Genomic DNA, 5,955 nt, shown 5'->3' with positions numbered 1-5,955 from the left:
TTGAGTATTTATTGCTTTAAATGCATTTTCAGCCCGAGCCGAGCACATTTTTTGAATTTGAATGTATCTTCATAGGAATGAGTTGTGTAGTCAAATTAATGCTCATTTAGGCTTCAGGAGGACATCCTGAACTTAATCCATGTTCAAGTGTGTGCATAAGTCCTTTGGTTTAGGTGTGACACTCAATTTGAGTTTTTATTGCTTTAAATGCATTTTCAGGCCGAGCTGAGCATGTTTTGTGAGTTTGAATGTATCTTCATAGGAATGAGTTGTGTGGTCAAATTAATGCTCATATAGGCTTCAGGTGGTCATCCTGAACAAAATACATGTTGAAGTGTGTGCATAAGTCCTTTGGTTTAGGCGTGACACTCAATTTGAGTTTTTATTGCTTTAAATGCATTTTCAGCCCGAGCTGAGCACGTTTTGTGAGTTTGAATGTATCTTCATAGGAATGAGTTGTGTAGTCAAATTAATGCTCATTTAGGCTTCAGGTGGTCATCCTGAACTAAATACATGTTGAAGTGTGTGCATAAGTCCTTTGGTTTAGGCGTGACACTCAATTTGAGTTTTTATTGCTTTAAATGCATTTTCAGCCCGAGCTGAGCACGTTTTGTGAGTTTGAATGTATCTTCATAGGAATGAGTTGTGTAGTCAAATTAATGCTCATTTAGGCTTCAGGTGGTCATCCTGAACTAAATACATGTTGAAGTGTGTGTATAAGTCCTTTGGTGTAGGTGTGACACTCAATTTGAGTTTTTATTGCTTTAAATGCATTTTCAGCCCGAGCTGAGCGCGTTTTCTGACTTTGAATGTATCTTCATAGGAATGAGTTGTGTGGTCAAATTAATGCTCATTTAGGCTTCAGGTGGTCATCCTGAACAAAATACATGTTGAAGTGTGTGCATAAGTTCTTTGGTTTAGGTGTGACACTCAATTTGAGTTTTTATTGCTTTAAATGCATTTTCAGCCCGAGCTGAGCACGTTTTGTGAGTTTGAATGTATCTTCATAGGAATGAGTTGTGTGGTCAAATTAATGCTCATTTAGGCTTCAGGTGGTCATCCTGAACTAAATACATGTTGAAGTGTGTGCATAAGTCCTTTGGTTTAGGCGTGACACTCAATTTGAGTTTTTATTGCTTTAAATGCATTTTCAGCCCAAGCTGAACGCACTTTCTGACTTTGAATGTATCTTCATAGGAATGAGTTGTGTGGTCAAATTATTGCTCATTTAGGCTTCAGGAGGTCATCCTGAACAAAATACATGTTGAAGTGTGTGCATAAGTCCTTTGGTTTAGGCGTGACACTCAATTTGAATTTTTATTGCTTTAAATGCATTTTCATCCCGAGCTGAGCACGTTTTGTGAGTTTGAATATATCTTCATAGGAATGAGTTGTGTGGTCAAATTAATGCTCATTTAGGCTTCAGGTGGTCGTCCTGAACTAAATACATGTTGAAGTGTGTGCATAAGTCCTTTGGTTTAGGCGTGACACTCAATTTGAGTTTTTATTGCTTTAAATGCATTTTCAGCCCGAGCTGAGCACGTTTTGTGAGTTTGAATGTATCTTCATAGGAATGAGTTGTGTGGTCAAATTAATGCTCATATGGGCTTCAGGAGGTCATCCTGAACAAAATACATGTTGAAGTGTGTGCATAAGTCCTTTGGTTTAGGCGTGACACTCAATTTGAGTTTTTATTGCTTTAAATGCATTTTCAGCCCGAGCTGAGCACGTTTTGTGAGTTTGAATGTATCTTCATAGGAATGAGTTGTGTGGTCAAATTAATGCTCATTTAGGCTTCAGGTGGTCATCCTGAACAAAATACATGTTGAAGTGTGTGCATAAGTCCTTTGGTTTAGGCGTGACACTCAATTTGAGTTTTTATTGCTTTAAATGCATTTTCAGCCCGAGCTGAGCATGTTTTGTGAGTTTGAATGTATATTCATAGGAATGAGTTGTGTGGTCAAATTAATGCTCATTTAGGCTTCAGGTGGTCATCCTGAAATAAATACATGTTGAAGTGTGTGCATAAGTCCTTTGGTTTAGGCGTGACACTCAATTTGAGTTTTTATTGCTTTAAATGCATTTTCAGCCCGAGCTGAGCACGTTTTGTGAGTTTGAATGTATCTTCATAGGAATGAGTTGTGTGGTCAAATTAATGCTCATTTAGGCTTCAGGTGGTCATCCTGAACAAAATACATGTTGAAGTGTGTGCATAAGTCCTTTGGTTTAGGCGTGACACTCAATTTGAGTTTTTATTGCTTTAAATGCATTTTCAGCCTGAGCTGAGCACGTTTTGTGAGTTTGAATGTATCTTCATAGGAATGAGTTGTGTGGTCAAATTAATGCTCATATGGGCTTCAGGAGGTCATCCTGAACAAAATACATGTTGAAGTGTGTGCATAAGTCCTTTGGTTTAGGCGTGACACTCAATTTGAGTTTTTATTGCTTTAAATGCATTTTCAGCCCGAGCTGAGCGCACTTTCTGACTTTGAATGTATCTTCATAGGAATGAGTTGTGTGGTCAAATTATTGCTCATTTTGGCTTCAGGAGGTCATCCTGAACAAAATACATGTTGAAGTGTGTGCATAAGTCCTTTGGTTTAGGCGTGACACTCAATTTGAGTTTTTATTGCTTTAAATGCATTTTCAGCCCGAGCTGAGCACGTTTTGTGAGTTTGAATGTATCTTCATAGGAATGAGTTGTGTGGTCAAATTAATGCTCATTTAGGCTTCAGGTGGTCATCCTGAACAAAATACATGTTGAAGTGTGTGCATAAGTCCTTTGGTTTAGGCGTGACACTCAATTTGAGTTTTTATTGCTTTAAATGCATTTTCAGCCCGAGCTGAGCACGTGTTCTGAGTTTGAATGTATCTTCATAGGAATGAGATGTGTGATCATATTAATGCTCATTTAGGCTTCAGAAGGACATCTTGAACAAAATACATGTTGAAGTGTGTGCATAAGTCCTTTGGTTTGGGTGTGACACTCAATTTGAGTTTTTATTGCTTTAAATGCATTTTCAGCCCGAGCTGAGCACGTTTTGTGAGTTTGAATGTATCTTCATAGGAATGAGTTGTGTAGTCAAATTAATGCTCATTTAGGCTTCAGGTGGTCATCCTGAACTAAATACATGTTGAAGTGTGTGCATAAGTCCTTTGGTTTAGGCGTGACACTCAATTTGAGTTTTTATTGCTTTAAATGCATTTTCAGCCCGAGCTGAGCACGTTTTGTGAGTTTGAATGTATCTTCATAGGAATGAGTTGTGTAGTCAAATTAATGCTCATTTAGGCTTCAGGTGGTCATCCTGAACTAAATACATGTTGAAGTGTGTGTATAAGTCCTTTGGTGTAGGTGTGACACTCAATTTGAGTTTTTATTGCTTTAAATGCATTTTCAGCCCGAGCTGAGCGCGTTTTCTGACTTTGAATGTATCTTCATAGGAATGAGTTGTGTGGTCAAATTAATGCTCATTTAGGCTTCAGGTGGTCATCCTGAACAAAATACATGTTGAAGTGTGTGCATAAGTTCTTTGGTTTAGGTGTGACACTCAATTTGAGTTTTTATTGCTTTAAATGCATTTTCAGCCCGAGCTGAGCACGTTTTGTGAGTTTGAATGTATCTTCATAGGAATGAGTTGTGTGGTCAAATTAATGCTCATTTAGGCTTCAGGTGGTCATCCTGAACTAAATACATGTTGAAGTGTGTGCATAAGTCCTTTGGTTTAGGCGTGACACTCAATTTGAGTTTTTATTGCTTTAAATGCATTTTCAGCCCAAGCTGAGCGCACTTTCTGACTTTGAATGTATCTTCATAGGAATGAGTTGTGTGGTCAAATTATTGCTCATTTAGGCTTCAGGAGGTCATCCTGAACAAAATACATGTTGAAGTGTGTGCATAAGTCCTTTGGTTTAGGCGTGACACTCAATTTGAATTTTTATTGCTTTAAATGCATTTTCATCCCGAGCTGAGCACGTTTTGTGAGTTTGAATATATCTTCATAGGAATGAGTTGTGTGGTCAAATTAATGCTCATTTAGGCTTCAGGTGGTCGTCCTGAACTAAATACATGTTGAAGTGTGTGCATAAGTCCTTTGGTTTAGGCGTGACACTCAATTTGAGTTTTTATTGCTTTAAATGCATTTTCAGCCCGAGCTGAGCACGTTTTGTGAGTTTGAATGTATCTTCATAGGAATGAGTTGTGTGGTCAAATTAATGCTCATATGGGCTTCAGGAGGTCATCCTGAACAAAATACATGTTGAAGTGTGTGCATAAGTCCTTTGGTTTAGGCGTGACACTCAATTTGAGTTTTTATTGCTTTAAATGCATTTTCAGCCCGAGCTGAGCACGTTTTGTGAGTTTGAATGTATCTTCATAGGAATGAGTTGTGTGGTCAAATTAATGCTCATTTAGGCTTCAGGAGGACATCCTGAACTAAGTACATGTTGAAGTGTGTGCATAAGTCCTTTGGTTTGGGCGTGACACTCAATTTGAGTTTTTATTGCTTTAAATGCATTTTCAGCCCGAGCTTAGCACGTTTTGTGAGTTTGAATGTATCTTCATAGGAATGAGTTGTGTGGTCAAATTAATGCTCATTTAGGCTTCAGGTGGTCATCCTGAACTAAATACATGTTGAAGTGTGTGCATAAGTCCTTTGGTTTAGGCGTGACACTCAATTTGAGTTTTTATTGCTTTAAATGCATTTTCAGCCCGAGCTGAGCACGTTTTGTGAGTTTGAATGTATCTTCATAGGAATGAGTTGTGTGGTCAAATTAATGCTCATATGGGCTTCAGGAGGTCATCCTGAACAAAATACATGTTGAAGTGTGTGCATAAGTCCTTTGGTTTAGGCGTGACACTCAATTTGAGTTTTTATTGCTTTAAATGCATTTTCAGCCCGAGCTGAGCGCACTTTCTGACTTTGAATGTATCTTCATAGGAATGAGTTGTGTGGTCAAATTATTGCTCATTTTGGCTTCAGGAGGTCATCCTGAACAAAATACATGTTGAAGTGTGTGCATAAGTCCTTTGGTTTAGGCGTGACACTCAATTTGAGTTTTTATTGCTTTAAATGCATTTTCAGCCCGAGCTGAGCACGTTTTGTGAGTTTGAATGTATCTTCATAGGAATGAGTTGTGTGGTCAAATTAATGCTCATTTAGGCTTCAGGTGGTCATCCTGAACAAAATACATGTTGAAGTGTGTGCATAAGTCCTTTGGTTTAGGCGTGACACTCAATTTGAGTTTTTATTGCTTTAAATGCATTTTCAGCCCGAGCTGAGCACGTGTTCTGAGTTTGAATGTATCTTCATAGGAATGAGATGTGTGATCATATTAATGCTCATTTAGGCTTCAGAAGGACATCTTGAACAAAATACATGTTGAAGTGTGTGCATAAGTCCTTTGGTTTGGGTGTGACACTCAATTTGAGTTTTTATTGCTTTAAATGAATTTTCAGGCCGAGCTGAGCACGTTTTGTGAGTTAGAATGTATCTTCATAGGAATGAGTTGTGTCGTCAAATGAATGTTCATTTAGGCTTCAGGAGGTCATCTTGAACAAAATACATGTTGAAGTGTGTGCATAAGTCCCTGGTTTAGGCGTGACACTCAATTTGAGTTTTTATTGCTTTAAATGCATTTGCAGCCCGAGCTGAGCGCGCTTTCTGACTTTGAATGTATCTTCATAGGAATGAGTTGTGTGGTCAAATTATTGCTCATTTAGGCTTCAGAGGTCATCCTGAACAAAATACATGTTGAAGTGTGTGCATAAGTCCTTTGGTTTAGGCGTGACACTCAATTTGAGTTTTTATTGCTTTATAAATGCATTTTCAGCCCGAGCTGAGCACGTTTTGTGAGTTTGAATGTATCTTCATAGGAATGAGTTGTGTGGTCAAATTAATGCTCATTTAGGCTTCAGGAGGACATCCTGAACTAAGTACATGTTGAAGTGTGTGCATA

Source organism: Hippocampus guttulatus, unplaced genomic scaffold (assembly GCF_054856545.1).
Source record: "Hippocampus guttulatus isolate MCC_2025c unplaced genomic scaffold, RoL_Hgut_1.0 HiC_scaffold_26, whole genome shotgun sequence".
NCBI lineage: Eukaryota > Metazoa > Chordata > Actinopteri > Syngnathiformes > Syngnathidae > Hippocampus > Hippocampus guttulatus.
Note: the sequence above shows the minus strand (reverse complement) of the source record.